Raw genomic sequence first — 17,183 nt, 5'->3', positions numbered from 1 at the left:
ATGATGAAACTTAACACTGTCCCTTTGAAATGGTGAAACAGACATCAAAACTAAACGATGGTATTTCACACAGCCCTACTAGCTGGGGAAAAATATTTGGGCCTCTTTAAGGACCCTTTTACCCCACTTTTCCTTTCAGCTGCCTCATTGGTTTAAGGTGTGTGAGAAGGAAGGGGCAAGGAGGGGGAGGGTTCTTTTCTTGGTTCACTAGTTCCAGACAGTCATCTCCAGGATTCCCAAAGGAAAGGTTTATAAGCCCTTTTCCTTGCCTATATTGCAAGAGGTGTGTGTACACAAGACGCTTAAATGCACAGTAGAGCTACAGTAAGCATCCACACCTACACATGAAGATGCTTACTGCAAAGTAATTGGCTTTAATTGTGAGTAAATTTGCTACCTGCAAATGCAAGTAGCAAATTTGCTCAAGATCACTTATGGCAGTGTGGTATATGTAGGCACCTGACTAGGAGCAAATGTGCTCCCAGTCAGCTGGAGAGTGGGGGGTGAGAGATTGCTTCCTGCCCCTGGTAGCTGCCTCTTGCCAGGGTGGGCTTTGCCACTGAAGCCCAGACAGGAACAATGTTCCCCTACCTCGGCAGCAAGGAGCTCCCAGCCCCTGCTCCATGACTGCAGGGCTGGGACTGGGAGATCCTTTTCTCCCAGCCCCAGCTTCATGGTCATGGGGTCAGTACTAGGAGATCCTTACCTCCCATTGATAGCTCTGTGGTCATAGACTGGGAGATCCTTATCTCTCAGTACCAGTTCCAGAGTCATGGTGCTGATGCTGGGACAGAAGGATCTCCCAGAACTGGCCCCACAACTATGGAGCTAGTGCTAAGAGATCTTTTTCTCTTCCCCACAACCATGGAGCTGTCACTGGGAGATAAGGATCTCCCAGCCTGGGCCTCATGACCATAGGGCTTGGGCTGCACTGTATCTCCCAGTGCTGGCCTCAGGACCATGGAGCTAGCACTGGAAGATAAGGATCTTGCACTTGGGCCCTGCAATCATGAAGTAGGGGCTGGGAGCTCCCCGCTGCCAGGGCAGGGGGACATTGCCCTTGCTCAGGCTCCAGTGACATAGCCCATCCCTGGGGGCAGGGAACGGTGTCCCAGCCCCACCAGGAGAGAGCTGTCTCCTGGCTCCCAGGCTACTGCAGGGGCTTGTTTCAGGGCCAGAAAGAGTGGGAGCAGTCTGCTGCTAAGAGCAGCAAAGCTGGCTCCATGTCCCTGCACATGTAGACACATACCCAGGAGAGTTTACTCAAGAGTAAAATGCTCCCAGATTATTTGCATGTGTAGATTCACACAGAGTATAACACTTTTACTTTTAAACTCTTTATAATTACAGTAGGAGTAGAAGTTTTTTTTTTCTTTTGATTGTAGACTGGTTCGGTGAGGTAATCGTTCCTCTGCCCCCCCCCTTTTTTTTTTTTTTTCAACAATCTAGATGTGTTGATCAAGTAAGAAAGAACAAAAGTAGGTTCATGGTGCTGCCTTCTGCCAGATACCCATAACAAACGATTATCAAATAGGGATCTTGTTCTCTGATAAACTGAAGCAAGATTAAGAGGAGCATCCCCTAGAAAATGTTGGGAATATGTTTGAAGATACTAAACACTGGGCAAAATAAGGGGTCAAACACTTTTTACTATACACTGAAAACCTGCAATGATGATATGAAAGTTAGTTCCCTGAAATGATGCAAGGACTAAACTGAGTGTTTGCAGGGGATTAGGGCTGAGGGAAGTTTACCCTAGATGGTATAGATTGCAAAAGGGAGGGTAATCTGCACTAGAAATGCTGTCTTGGCTGTCCTAAACTTATCAAACTGTGGCCTGATTTAAACCACATTTCCAGTATCATCTCTTCCATAGGCGATGTGTAGGGCAGGCACTTGCCCCATCCCCTGAGAGTGCCAGTGGCCCCCTGACAGTGAGCACTCTGTCTCATGGGGGGGCACGGAGTGCCCCACACTGAAACTGCCTCCACTGGGGGGCAGCCTTCATTCCCTGGTCACCAGCCGCTGGCTGGGTACCACCCCCTCCTCTGGTCATGCCCCACTGGTGCCCCCCCAGACTCGGGAGACACCAGTCATCCATGATCTCTTCAGCATCTAGAAAGTAAGCTATAGGTAAAATATACCACTAGGAGTGCTTAATGGGACAGAAATAATTGATATGTGAACTGCTGTTCCAATGGAGAGACAAACGTTTACAAATTGTTTACATAATTCTCTCCGCCATATTCTTGTCACCTATGCAACAGCTTTGAGTAGCAAGAGTCTTATTGCACACTTAAAAAAGGGGGACAATGAGAGAGAGAGAAAATGACATAACAGATTTGTAATTTGGACAGTTGCATGATAAAAAGGCCAAAAGTTTGATTTTTAAATTAAAAATGATATTTTGAACTATACTTTTCCCCCCAGAAAGCTGAACATTTTTTTCATATACAAAGGAAGGTTGACACTTACTCTTAGGATAGATTTTTAAAGAAATGTTTCATAGTTTTATAGTTGTTAGGGGCTGGAAGGGACCTTACAGATAATCGAGTCTAGCGCTTCCACCCCCCCCCCCCTCCGGCATTTGGGCAGGAAAGACTGCTGGGATCAGATTACTCCAGCAAAATAGGCGTCAAGACAGTTTTTGAAGATTGCCATGGGGAGTTACGTCCAGCTTGATGTGATCTTCAATCAGCTTGTGCCCATTATTGCTTGTCCTCCCCTGTGGGGCCTTGGTGAACAGAAGTTCCCACAGACCCTGATGTACACCATTGATATACTTATAAGCTGCCACCAAGTCCCCTCTGAGTCTTCTCTTCTCCAGGCTGAACAGTCCCAAGTTTTTCAACCTCTCTTCATACGACCTAGTCTCTAGGCCTCTAACCATATGCATGGCCCTCCTTTGGACTCTCTTAAGCTTTTCCACATCCTTCCTGAAGTGTGGCACCCAGAACTGGAAGAATTGCATGCAGTTGAAAATGGAAAATATACACTTACATTTACATATACATATATATATATTTTTTAAAGTTTGAAAGAGAATGCTTTTTTTCCAGGCCCCATCTGGTAAAATGGATGAATAAAACCAGTCCTGTAGATAAGATCAAAGGGCACCTACACACGCCCAGCACCTGCTCTGACATTGGAGCAGACTCGATTAAGTAGCATGTGTGGGAGCAGACTCTATTAATTGCGTCTGCTGGATCATGCTAATTAGTACACTCCAGAAGCCTTGGTGTCTCATGTATTCAGTGTCCCTGTGCTTCAAAATAGCAGCAGGGGCACTTTCACTAAAGTTCATTCAACAAACTTTAGTTAAAGTGCTCCCGCTGCCATTTTGAAATTAAGGATGCTGAATACACAAAACGCTGCGGGTGCTTTAATTAGTGCCACTCTAATTAAAGTGCCCCCCCCCACCCACCCACACCTCAGAGTATGGGTAAAGACACCTAAAGATACTACATTTTAAGTTTTAAATTTAAACTTCTACACCCAGCTTTCCCAGAAAGTGTATAATCTTGAAATTCCACATACTACCCTTCATAGTGAAGTAGATTGATTTATTGTGTCTCCTTTGGAAAGTTTTGAAAAGAACCAGAAAAGGAAGTTGAAGTTAAAAATACTTCATATATTTATTTGTCTTTCACTTAAAAAAAAAAAAAAAAAAAAAAAAAAAACACAACAAAAAAACCCAAAAGATACTTTTTGGCTCATTAAAATAATTTAACCTACAAACTTATCTTTGCTTTGTTTGTTTCAGCTTGCTAAAAAGAGGTGCCTATGATGTCTTCGGGAGGGAAAGGCAGCTCTGATTTTTGGTAGGGTGGGCAGAGGGAAGGGGAGGAAACTTGCAATTAGGATAAAATACCCCCCATTTGGGACCTTATTCTGCCACTTTTACTCGGGCTGCTTCATATTCCACAAGTAGTCCCACTAAATCTGTGCTCCCTAGAACTAGGATATACAGCTTGAAAAGATTTCCTCTTATTTCAGTGGTTTTTAATCAGTGCAAGAGGACAAAAATAGACGATTATGCGAGAGTTAGTGAAAGGAAAAAAAGAGTTCTATTCCCCTCCCTGTTGGTTGTCAGCAGTGGTTGCTGTATCAAGTTAGATGTCCTAAAAATAGAAGTACCCAGAATCCGTAGACATTTCCCAAAATGCCAGCCTGAACTATATGCCTAAAACACAGCAAGTCAGTGGCACACTGGACCACACACATTTCCTCAAACACAAAAGCAACACACTGACTGAAGAGTAATCAGTCACTCTTTTTGCCAGAAAAGAGGCATAATGAATAATGATGAGGGTGGAAGTGGGAGTAGGGTATGTGCTTTGACTGTACTGAATGTTCAGGACTGTGGGATAAAGAATCTCTAGATACATGAGCTTGGTAGGAAAATGAGGCAGGAGGAAAGAAAGTGGCCAGTAGATCAAATTCTGAAATGAAGGAGGCAGCTGCCAGATGAAGCTTATTATTATTAATTTTTATATCTTGTACCTGCTGCCACTCAATAAATCTCGAGTGTATGGTTAATGCCCCAGCTATACAAAAGGCTAATTAAGGGCATCTAGATGATCTTTAGTTTTAGAGGGATCCAAAGCCACATATTAGGCAGGACCTAGAAGTTGTGAAATGGCACGAAAAGTAATTTTCTTTAAAGGAGATCAATACCATGTTCCTTTTAAAATTAGTAATAATTCAGGACAATTTTTTTTAAATGAATTATAAGTAAAGCGACAGAAGTGTTGCATTAAACAGCTAGAGATACCCACACAAATCTTAGTCAAACAGTTATAGAGAGTAGGGCTAGAAGGGACCTCCAGAGCTCATCCAGCCCAACCCCCTGCCTGAGGCAGGATCAGCTCTATCCAAACTGTCCTGTACAAATCCACTGTCTAACCTCCTAGCAAAATTACACAGTCAGCCCAGAGACAGCACACCATGTAACACTCTAATGTGCCAGAGGTAAAGCAGGGAAACAACAGCAACCAATATCCTGCTGATGAAAGGTTTATTAAAATAGACTTGAGAGATCCCAGGAAGAGGATTACACACACCCTCCTTCCCCAGCGATTTCAGAAGAAGGCAAAATCCCCCACAGTCCATACCAATCTGAGCTTGGGGTAAAATTCCTTTGTGATCCTAAATATGGCTATCAGTCTGACCCTGAGCAGAGGGGTGTCAGAACCAAATAGTTGTATGCCTATGGCACAGTGGAACATTCCTTTGGTTTGATCCATAGTGGACCATTCTGCTGTCAATCATTCTGCATGCCTGTGCCATGGTGGAAAATTCCGCTATGGAACTATATGCCACAGTAATGGAAAGTTACAGCTTAGAAAAAGTTCCCGCCAAAACTTATGCAAACACGCACACCACCATTGGCCAGTTCCAAATTATTCATATTGGTGACTAGCGATTGGCTTGTTAGTCATATAAAAGTTAAATCAGTTTCCGCCCACGTTGGAGAACTCCTCATATTCCTCCAGGTTGGAGAGCGCATTGTTCTCCAGGTTGGAGCACTCCGCACACACCCCGGAGAAGGAGAACTCAGAGAGCGAACTCGGAGAGCTCAAACTCCGTATATATCTCTGAGAATACCTGGTGGACTGATCACCTACCAGGCCTCCCCGTCAACGACCTACCCGACGTACCCCCATTTCGTCTTGCATGCTTGCTCAGCCGGTCACGGACATCTCATCTTGTTCTCGGAAAGCTTTCATCTTGTTCGGTTTGCAACTGTAACCTTCTTCCTGCGCTGTGTACACCAACGGCGTAAGTAAATAATTTCTTTGTTCAACCAATACACTTCAGTGCCTAATTCCGCTCCATCGGTCAAAAAGTACCCACCTGCCGTTTCGGGCTACTGGCCATAGCCCCGGCCTACCACACGGCCGCCACAAGGGGTAAGACCTTCTAGCCCAGAACCTCTGGCTATAAGTCCCAGCAGGAGCATTGGCACACCCCAGTTAAAATCCCCAGCCTTGACAGAAGGAAACGCCGAGTATTTCTGAGGAAAATAGCAAAAATAGGAAAAAATTCCCCCCTCGCCCCATTTGGCAACCAGTAGAACATAGGCATTGCTATACCTAGATCATTCCTGACCAATGCTGTTCAACATCTTCTTGAATACCTCCAATGATGGAGACTCAACAGCTTCCCTAGGCAGTCTACTCCATTGTCGCATTGTTCCAACAGTAAAGACATTTTTCCTGATATCCAGTCTAAACCAACTTTGCTGCAACTTCAGGCCATTGGTCCTGCTTTCTGCAGCAAGAGAGAAATGGTGTTTTCCCTGTTCTTTATGACAGCCCTTGAGATATTTGAAGAGTGCTATCATGTCCCCTCTTAAATGCCTCTTCTGCAAGCTGAACATACAAGAAGAGGTTGAAGAAAATAGGTATGCATGACTGGCCTTCCATGCCCTTTATCAATTTTGTTGCTTGCCTTTGGACCCTCCTTAACTCTCCATATCCTTTTTAAAATGCAGAGCCCAAAACTGCACACAGTGCCCTAGATGAGACCTACCCAATGCCAAGTAGAGAGGCACTATTACCTCCCATATCTTGTACCTAATTATTCTATTGATGCATCCTAAAACTGTATTTGCCTTTGGTGTGATTGAATCACACTGCAGACTCAGTTTGAGTCCATGATCTACCAAGACACCCAGATCCTTCTCTGTAGTCCTACCATTTAACTAGGTGTCACCCATTTTGTTTTAGTATTTTTGATTATTCCTCCTAAGGTGTAGCACCTTACATTTCTCAACATTGAATTTCATCTTGTTAGCTTCAGCCTAGCTTTCCAATCTGTTGAGAACCTTCTGAACAGACTCCTATCTTCCAACATGTTCAAAGTCCTTCCCCATTTCATGGCATCTGCAAACTTGCTCAAGAAGTTTTCAATGCCAGCATCCAAATCATTAATAAATACATTGAACAGCCCTGGGCTCAGACAAGTCCCTGTGGGACTGCACTTGAAACCTCCTGCCATTCTGGCATGGATCCATCTGTAATTACCTTTGCTTGCAGCTATTGAGCAAGTTTTCTATCTATCTTACAATAGTTTTGATCAGTCCACATTTCTCCAATTTGTTTGTGTCATGTGGGACCTTGTCAAAAGCCTTTCTAAAGTCCAGATATACTAAATCCACAACATTCCCTTCAAAGAAGGAGATCAAGTTTGTCTGACACAATTTGTTCTTCATAAATCCATGCTGGGTGCATGTGATCAGCCTTTCCTCCTCCAGACTTCCTTAGGGTATGCTGCAGTAACTTCCCTGGTATTGAAATGAGGCTAACCAGTCTGTAGTTGCCTTTTTTTTTTTTTTTAGAGGGGCACTACATTAACCCTTTTTCCAGTTTTCTGGTACCTCACCCATCTCCCAAAACTTCATGAATATTATTGTCCAAGATCTCTGCCAATTCTGCCATTAGTCTGGGATGAAGTTCATCAGACTCAGCTGACTTGAATTCATTCAGTCCCATCAAAGGCTCTCTGATGGTCTCTTTTGTCATCTCATACCTCTGCTTGTCCCCTTCCATGTCCAAATAATCTTGATAGCTGTCTGGTTGTGAAGACTGAGGCAAAGTTAACTGCCTTTTTTGCTTGTTCTGTTAAGAGTTTCCTCCATGGACTACAGCTTTGCAGGTCTTTCTTTTCTGGGCAACATGTTTATAGAACCTCTTCTTTATCTCTTTATTCCACTTTGCAAGGTGCAGCTGGTTTTGTTTTTTTTTTGTTTGGTTTTTTTTATCCTAGCTTTCCTGATTTTGTCCCTGTAGGATCTTGCTATTTCCTAGTACACTTCCTTGGTGATATCCCCATTTTTCCATTACTGTATGCTTTCCTTTTGCATGTGTGGCATCCTAGAAACCTCTAGTGCAGTCATACTGGTTTCTTATCATTTTTCTTGTTTCCATTGTGCTGGAACAGTTTCTTGTTGAGCTTCTAATACTGTGCCCTTTAGAAGTTTCCAGGCCTCCTAGGCACATTTATAGATTTCATAGACATTAGGGCTGGAAGGGACCTCGGAAGATCATCAAGTCCAGCCCCCTGCCCAAAGGGCAGGAAGTCAGCAGGGGTCATAGGATCCCAGCAAGATAAGCATCCAGTTTGCTCTTGAAGGTGTTCAATGTAGGCGCTTGAACCACCTCCGGTGGCAGGCTGTTCCGGACCTTGGGGGCTCGGACAGTAAAGAAATTCTTCCTTATGTCCAGCCTGAAAAGGTCTTGTAGTAGTTTATGACCATTCGACCTAGTTGTCATCCCTTGGGGCGCTCTAGTGAACAAACGTTCCCCCAGATACTGGTGGTCACCCCTGATAAACTTATATGTGGCCATCAGATCACCCCTGAGCCTGCGCTTTTCCAGGCTAAAGAGCCCCAGGGCTCTCAGCCTGTCATCGTAGGGTCTGCTTCCCAGACCTCTGATCATGTGCGTGGCTCTTCTCTGGACTCTCTCAAGCTTCTCCACATCCTTTTTGAATTGTGGAGCCCAAAACTGGACGCAGTACTCCAGCTGCGGCGTCACTAAGGCTGAGTACAAGGGGAGAATGACATCCCAGGATTTGCTTGAGAAGCATCTATGGATGCAAGCCAGCGTTTTGGTCGCTTTACTAGCCGCAGCATCGCACTGCAGGCTCATGTTCATCTTGTGGTCAATGATGACCCCCAAGTCTCTTTCTTGCATAGTGCTAGCCAACTTAGCACTGCCGAGCCTAGAAGGATGCTGTGGGTTTTTCTTCCCAAGGTGGAGAACCTTGCATTTATCGGCGTTGAACACCATCAGATTCTCGTCCACCCACTTGCTCAGCCTGTCCAGGTCAGCCTGGATCACCCACCTGTCTTCTGGTGTGGATGCTTTGCCCCAAAGTTTGGTGTCATCGGCGAACTTGGCCAGTCCGCTTCTGACTCCAGTGTCCACATCATTAATGAAGATGTTGAACAGTATGGGTCCAAGGCCAGAGCCTTGGGGGACCCCACTGGTCACAGGACACCATGATGAGTGACTTCCATCAATTACTATCCTCTGGGTCTGACCCCGGAGCCAATTTTCCAGCCAGTGGATCGTGGAGGACCCAAGGCGACAATTGGCCAGTTTCTCCAAGAGGTGATCATGGGAAACCAGATCGAAGGCTTTTTTGAAGTCAAGATATATGACATCAATCTCCTCTCCCTTTTCCAGGTGATAGGTCACCTGGTCGTAGAAGGAAATGAGATTGGTCAAGCAAGACCTACCCGCAACACAACCGTGCTGGCTATCCCTTAAGATGTTGGCATTGGCCACTCCATTAAGGATGGCCTCTTTAATAAACTTTTCTAAGATCTTCCCCGGGATAGAAGTCAGGCTAATGGGCCTATAGTTAGCCAGATCCACTTTCCTCCCTTTCTTGAAGATAGGCACCACATTGGCCTTCTTCCAGTCTTCGGGCATTACACCAGAGCGCCAAGAGTTTTCAAAGATCCATGCTAGAGGCTGGGCTATGATGCTTCCCAGCTCCTTGAGTACTCTGGGGTGAAGATTGTCAGGGCCGGCTGACTTGAAGGTATCCAGCTCCTCAAGATGTTCCTTCACGAAGTCAGCATTAATGGAGGGCAGGGGATCACCCTCACCCGGACTTCCCTGCCCCGTAGCGGGCATGGGCGTCCCATGGGACTGATGAAAGACCGATGCAAACTACCTATTTAATAGGTTGGCTTTTTCCTGGGCGTCAGTTGTCAGTTGCCCCATCTGGTTCAGCAGGGGTCCAATGTTGCCCCTGCTTTTCCTCCGGCTCCCCACATATCTGAAAAAGGACTTTTTATTGTCCTTGATGCTCAAAGCTAGTTGGAGTTCAGTTGCAGCCTTGGCTTTCCTGGTCTGCTCCCTACAGGACCGGACCAGTGCAGAATAATCCTCCTTGGAGGTGACTCCCATCCTCCATCCTTTGTAGGCCTTTCTTTTTAGCCTCAGGAGGTTTGCTAGGTCCCTGGAGAGCCAGGGGGGCTGCTGTGCCCTCTTGCTGCCTTTCCTCCGAGATGGAATAGACTTAGTTTGTGCATTGAGGATCATTCCCTTGAGGAGCAACCACTCTTCTTAAACTCCCCTCTCCCTGTGGTCATGGTTCCTTAGGGCGTCACTGACAAGCCTCCTGAGCTTGTCAAAATCAGCTTTCCTGAAGTCAAGGACTTCCGTGTTGCTGACTGACTTGCCAGCTTTTCGGCGTATGGTGAAGGTGATCAGCTCGTGGCCGCTGTCACCCATCTTCCCTTCAATCACTAGGTCGCTGACTAGGTCATCCCCAGTAGCCAGTACCAGGTCGAGCAGCGCTTTGCCTCTCGTTGGCCCATAGACTTCTTGAGTCAGGTAGAGGTCATCCACACACGAGAGGAAGCTTTGCGACCGCTCAGATTTTGCTGAGCGATCCTCCCACAAGATGTCCAGGTAATTGAAGTCACCCATGACAACCATGGTCCTGGAGCATGCTGCCTCAGCCAGTTCCTGGGCACACTCCTGGTCAAGCTCAGGACTTTGGGTGGGAGGTCTGTAGTAGACTCCCACCATTGTGTCCCCTGTGCCGTGTTCCCCATGGATTTTAACCCAGAGGGTCTCCTGCCGTCCACCCTGGTCACCAATATCGGCTTGCAGGGACGTGTACCTTTCCTTAACATAGAGAGCTACACCCCCGCCCTTTTTCTCTACACGATCTCTTCTGTACAGGGTATAGCCATCTATACCAGTGGTCCAGTCATGGGTGGAGTCCCACCAGGTCTCCATTATCCCTATGACATCATAATTATTTGCATTGAGCAGGAGGATGAGCTCCTCCTGCTTATTCCCCAAGCTCCTGGCATTTGTGTACAGGCAGGCAAGTGCCCCCTGGGGGGCTCCTTCCTTGCCCACAGATTTTACCAGGGCTGGGGCAGGGGTGGGCTCCCTTAAGTGCCTTGACCTGCTGGCTTTGCAAGGATTGCTCAGCAGGCCAGCAGTGGCGGTAGTCCCCCCCGCCCCCCAGCGGGCTTAGTTTAAAGCCCGGTGGAGCAGGTCAGCCAGTCTGGCTGAGAAGAGCTTCCTCCCTAGGGGAGAGAGGTGGAGGCCATCTCTTCCCAGAGGCTCGCTGCCTCTCTCGCCAAAGAGCGGGCTGTGGTCATGAAAGCCAAAGCCTTCCCGACGACACCAGCGCCGCAGTCTTTGGTTGACCACGTAGATCCTCCTCTCCCTCCTCGGCCCATAGCCTGAGACTGGGAGGATCGATGAGAACACCACCTGTGCCTCCAGACCCTTTAGCCCCGCTCCCAAATCCCTGTAGTGCTCATGACCTGGCTGGGAGCGCTCCGAGCCGTGTCATTGGTAATGACACGTTATCTTTCAGTCTGTCTCCCCATGGCACCATACCTATTAACTCCTTGAGTCAGTTGAAATCCACCTTTTTTAAATATAGCATCCAAGCTCTGCCAACCAAATGCTTTCTCCATTTCAGGATCTGGAATTCTATCATATCACGATTGCTTCCTCCCAAATTGCCCATCAGCTTCACACCAGCCACTAATTCTCCCTTACTGGTCAGGACAATATCCAAGATATATGATCCCTTAGCTGCATCCTCACCTTTCTGAAACAGAAAGTTGTCCTTCACACAAGTTAGGAAAAGGTTGCTAAACTTGCTGCTTAGCATATTCCTTTCTGCTACACTGAGAAGCCTAAGGGCTGAATCCTGCAAGCTGTAGCAAAATACATACCTATGCAAGTATTCCTTAAAATATGGCTTACTGTCAGTAAAACTTGCAGGGCTGGCATAGACAGACATTTATAGCATAGAGGGTTCTGCAGCATGTAGGAGGTACATTTCCATATTTAATGCAGACATAGGCTGCCTCAGCTTTCAGGTGATTGCTCTGAAACATAATGGCTTGTTAACTTCCCCAAGCATGAATCTGCACATTCACTGCAGAGCCCAGAGCTAAGTGAGAGCAGTAGTGCTAAAGAAGTGTATGGCTTCCCATATCCTTTCCTTCATAAAAGAAGGGAGGAATTGGCAAAAGGACGATCCCCTTCAATCAGCAAATCCAGGAGGAACAATCACTCCCTTGTATACAGCCTTGGAAATGTTTAATGGAAATACTTGAAGGGCAGGTTATTTCCATTACATTCCTTCCATAGATTTAAATGTTAAGGTACAAAGTACCAATTGAAAGTCTCATTCTCAAATCCTTTTTAAATTCATAAGATTTTAAGAAGCTTAGCTTCCTTTTCTGATACCCTTTCTGATACTGTACTGCCTCATTTACACTTAAAACAGAAAAGGGCTGTTGTTAGAAAAAGTCAGCATGTACCACTGCTAATCATTAAGAAAACTTAGTACACACAAAAAAGGGACAAGAGGTAAATATCAATTTACCACTTGCCATTACAAAAATACCACTGCTGCACTTCTTCCAATATATGGTCTCCTAAAAGGATAAATGCAAATTTTAATTAGCAGCCAAGTAGAGAAGGGTTAAGGCCAGAAAAAAAAAAGAATATTTTGCTTTTTCATTTTCTACGCATTCTTATAAATATATGTAGCCTTGAATGTACAGAAGTGCTGAAGAAGTAGCATACACTGCAACAGAATTTTGCTTATTTGTTTGTATTGCAATACTACCTATGAACCCCAAGTCAGGATTCTTACTTTAAAATGCTATGTGTTGCCCAAAATGCAGTAAGTAAATCCCTTTTAACTGATTGATGATTTCTGTGAAATAACATAAGCACTGAAAGCACCCAATACCAATCTCTTCAGAGAAAACAAGCCTGCAGTAGATGCTATGGTATGATCTACCTCTAAACCCAATTATGAATTTGGCTCATGTCCTGGAGCAGGTTGATTTATATCCTGTTCAATGTTCTTTTTTTAATTTTTTTTTAATATCTACAATTATGAATCTCTGTACTCTAGATACTTTTGTTACTCAAAAACTGCCTTTTTTTCTTTTTAAATCCTTCTAATCTTTACAACTCTGTCCTGGGGCAATGAGTTTTGCAAGATAAATATATTGTGTGCAAAGGTGCTTTTTCAGTTTTGAATTTGTCATAATTAATTTTTAACAGAATGTCCTTGTATTATAAGAAATAGTGATTATGCATTTGCAATCTGTTTTCTCTGACCCATTCATTATAATACGATTATATTAATTCACAGACTATTTATATTCATTATAACACTGTTATATATTTATTATCATATACCTCCTTATTTATCTCCTAACTACAAGTCCCAATCTTTTCCATTTCACTTGTCTCTGAACTCTTCCCAGGTCTCTTTCGAGATGATTTGGTGAATACTGTAGTTCCATATTCCAGATGCAACTGCAACAGTGATTTAGATAGTGGCCTTAGAACTTTTTGTATTATATTTCCATGCCATTTTTTCTGCATCCTACTATTGTGGTTTGTCTTGGAATGCAGCTGCACATTAAGCAAAGGTCTTCACCAAGCTGTCTTTTAGGAAAGCCAGGTTTCTCCCTGGAGATGATACAGTAATTTACAACCAGTAAAGTGTATGCATAGTTCATATTATTCTCTTCAGTGGGCACTTCTACATGACACACTATGTCGCTGACGTGATGAGCTACTGCGACATGGTGTTGGCGGACACAAACGGTAATGCTGATGCTACTGTACAGTAGTAACAAGACCGTCAGCTGGGACTGTGCAGTAATGGTGGTTATTGTGCAGTCATTTAGTACTTGCTAAAGCAAATGCTAAACGACCGTGTGGTTAAAAACTGTGCAGTTGGGGGCATGTGTAGACATGCCCACTGTGTGTTTTGTTTTATTTAGCTGTACAAACTACGATCACAATTTCCATACACCTATCTTGAAGCTTGATTCTGTCTCTCTTATTCCCATTGTTTACTACATTACAGTGTTCCTACTGATTTTGATAGCAGTGTTGTAGAAGTAAATCAATTTTAAACGTGACTAAGGAAAAATTTGATGGCTAGGTCTCTTAAAGTCCTCCCAATTATTGACTAACCTAAATAATTGATTTACCTGCAGATTTTCCCAGAACACTATTTACCCTGTCTAGTTTATTCATATATTGAGCCAATTATGCTAGTCTTAGTCTGAAATCCAGTGGCCCTCTGCTGGTGAACTTTTGCCATGATGAAAACTGGCCACTTTTTCTGTCATCCAGTTTTTGATCCATAATGTTACTTTGCCTTTCACGTGAAAACTCAGCAGGGTATTCTCCTCCAGTGAGGACTCTCTTTTCTTCTCCCAGGGAGACTGTTTCAAAGGTTAAACTACTTGCAAAAATATACGGTGTAAATTATATCAAGCTGTTCTCCTTTATCCAGTCTTTTCTATTTACATACACACAATTCTAATAGATTAATGAGGCATGATTTTCTATACAGCAGCTGTGCCAATTAGGCCCTACCATATCATAATCTTCTCAGTATTTTATTAATATACAGTATTGTATTTGTCCTTTCAGTCAATATGCTTACTGGCCAGGAATTCACTGACTTTTTAATTAGTAAAACATTTTCTATCCTTCAGTTCTCCAGGGGAGTAATTGATTTAAATCAAAGTTGTGTACTTTTTGCCAGAAGTTTACCCACATCATTAAATCCCTTTGCTTGGGCCTGGTGACTAATTGCTTTATTTGCTTCCATCACTACTGCCCCCTTGCCACTACTTGTACTTGGGTGGTTTTTTATAATAATTTTAATTATTAAGCATACTAGACTACAGGATACATATTTTACAATATGCAAAACCTAACTGCAGCTTTATACTTGTACCTTGTTTCTGGAGAAGTCAGAACAATGTACGTCTTTAGATGTGAATTGTGGGAGCATACAAATCAGTGAATTTTCAATGATTGCTCTGTGCAAGAAATGTACGTAATTAATATTAGAGAATCTTCTGGGTTTCTAAAAGGGACAGACATTATGTAGGAGGTGGGTCAAAAGCCTCATCTTAGCAAAAGCTGTCAAAAATTCAAAATATGTTCAGGGTAGATTTCATGGGTCAAAAAGAACTGGCAAGTTTGATATCATGCTCTGGATGCATTGCCCAGTTTTTAAAGAAGTCCATGGCATTTCAACCAATTCTTAAATTAGGTCATGGGTTATCCCTATTAAGCTGTAGAATTAATCTGTTGCCTTTTCTTTCTGTCTAATACAGATAGGAAACCCAACCCTCATCAGCCTTAGGCCATATTTGGTCTTTATTATTTATTTATTTTTTAAAAAGCAGATGTTCAAAGGCTTAAGCTGGTGATCTTGTATCATATGAGCCAAATACAATATTGCTTTCATCCCACTTGGCAGCCTCATGAGTTACTTTCACGCAGTGGGCCTTATTACTGTATATCACCTGATCATTTGCTCAGTAAAACTATGCGTATACGGATGCCTGATGCCTCCTCTGAGGTGTTTTAATTAGAACAGGTCAGAGAAGACTTGATTAATTGAATCTTGTGGAGTGTTCTAATTAGAATGCTCCAGCAGCCTCAGCATCATGTGTATTCAGCGTCCCCTCATTTCAAAATGGTGGCAGGAGAGCTTTAACTAAAAGCTCATTGAATGAGCTGCACCCAGCATCATTTAAAACAGCTTTTTTGGCTGTTTTACATTGTGCTAAAGAACTGTTTTAGCTTCTGGGTCAAGAGACTAGAAAAATCTTGTATAGCCACCTTAAATGCCATTTCTAATTATACAGTTTGCAGCATGAGGTTAGCACAGCTGAAGCATGAGATTCTAAGGCCTTGTAGCACAGACACACAATGTTTAATCTGTGAGGTATTAAAGTTAGGATGTGTTTTAATCAGTCACACAGTCACACACATGTTTGCTATGATCTCTAACATGCACAGCTCCCTGATTGTCAGTCTTATCCCCTACACAAGACTCTTCTTAAAACAGTTCAAGTGTAGTGCCAAGGCTATGGATACCCAGCTTTCAAGGTGATCCTGGAGGAACGCAAAAAGTGAAAGATCCAGGATCCTTCCTCCTAACATATGGCTTTTCTTGTCCTACCTGGAGGCTTGGTAGAGAAGAGGGTTCCTGGATGATATCACAGCTGGGTAAGGATGACAAATTGCTTATATTACCTCCATGGAGCAGGCAGACAGTAGCTGAATACATGTTACTTAATATGATCTGGAGATATTCCTTGCATGGAAGGCACATCTACATATGTTATTAGTGTGAAGAAATAAATTCTGGTGCAGTTCATGCTAGAGTCAGCTGTTCCCAAGCAGTGTCTACATGTCTGCCTGGGAACACAGCACTTTGAACCAGGGTGGAGCAGGCCAGTATGGCAGGGGGAGGGGCAGCCCCAGGCTCCAGGTAGTGGCATCAGGCAGTGGAAGGGCTGACTGGGGCACAAGGGTGCTGTGTTTCCAGAGCTGTGTGGCTAGGTGGCAGGTAGCCCCCACATTTTAACACCCTTGTGCCCCAGCCAGCATTTGTCACTGCCTACATGTGTGTTTTGGCAAAGAAAATTACTCTACCATAGGATAGTACTGTCCCCAACAATACTATCCTACACCAGAATTAATTTATTGTGCCTTAATGGTGTATGTGTAGATGGTGACACTTTACTGCGAAGCTAATTAGTCATCTCCATAGTAAAGTGCACATACAAAAAGTCCTAACTTTGCCACAATACAAGTGCACTGAGCATGGACTTTACTGGTTGAAAACACAGTTGATTGCATTTTAAGTGTATTTAAGACATACTAAGTGTAACATTCAACATAGCCCTATACTATTAATTTTTTAATCAGTACCATGCCATTCATGGGCTCTGCTTCCCAATAGTGTAGAAATAATGGGCATTTATACATGGGCTCCGGGAGTGGGGGGAACATTTGAATTAGAGAGGTTCTGAAAGCCACTCTAATTAAAGCGCCTAGATTGTCATGTGCATCAGTGTCCATATGCTAAAAAATGGCAGCGGGGCGTTTTAACTAAAGCACCCCCGCCACATTTTTCAGTGCGGAGATGCTGATACACGTGACACTGGAGTCTGCTGAAACACAATAATTACCATGCTGCAGCAGATACAATTGATCAAGTCTGCTCCAGCAAGCTGTAATTACAGGGTGTCAGAGCAGCCTCCCTGCCCATGTATAGGCACCCAATATGACTGAGTTCATATGTGTGCACAAGCTCTTACCTTCTTGCTTTGGGGCAGC

The 17,183-nt window shown here is 44.0% G+C and overlaps 1 long non-coding RNA gene across 2 annotated transcripts in view; it reads left to right on the top strand.

Moving 5' to 3' along the window:
* LOC132249485 (uncharacterized) overlaps positions 1-17,183 on the top strand; it is an 81,272-nt gene that overhangs the window by 18,465 nt on the left and 45,624 nt on the right. The gene's annotated exons all lie outside the window — the stretch shown is intronic.

Source organism: Alligator mississippiensis, chromosome 3 (assembly GCF_030867095.1).
Source record: "Alligator mississippiensis isolate rAllMis1 chromosome 3, rAllMis1, whole genome shotgun sequence".
Classification (NCBI taxonomy): Eukaryota; Metazoa; Chordata; order Crocodylia; family Alligatoridae; genus Alligator; species Alligator mississippiensis.
This window is presented reverse-complemented; position numbering and strand designations above follow the sequence as displayed.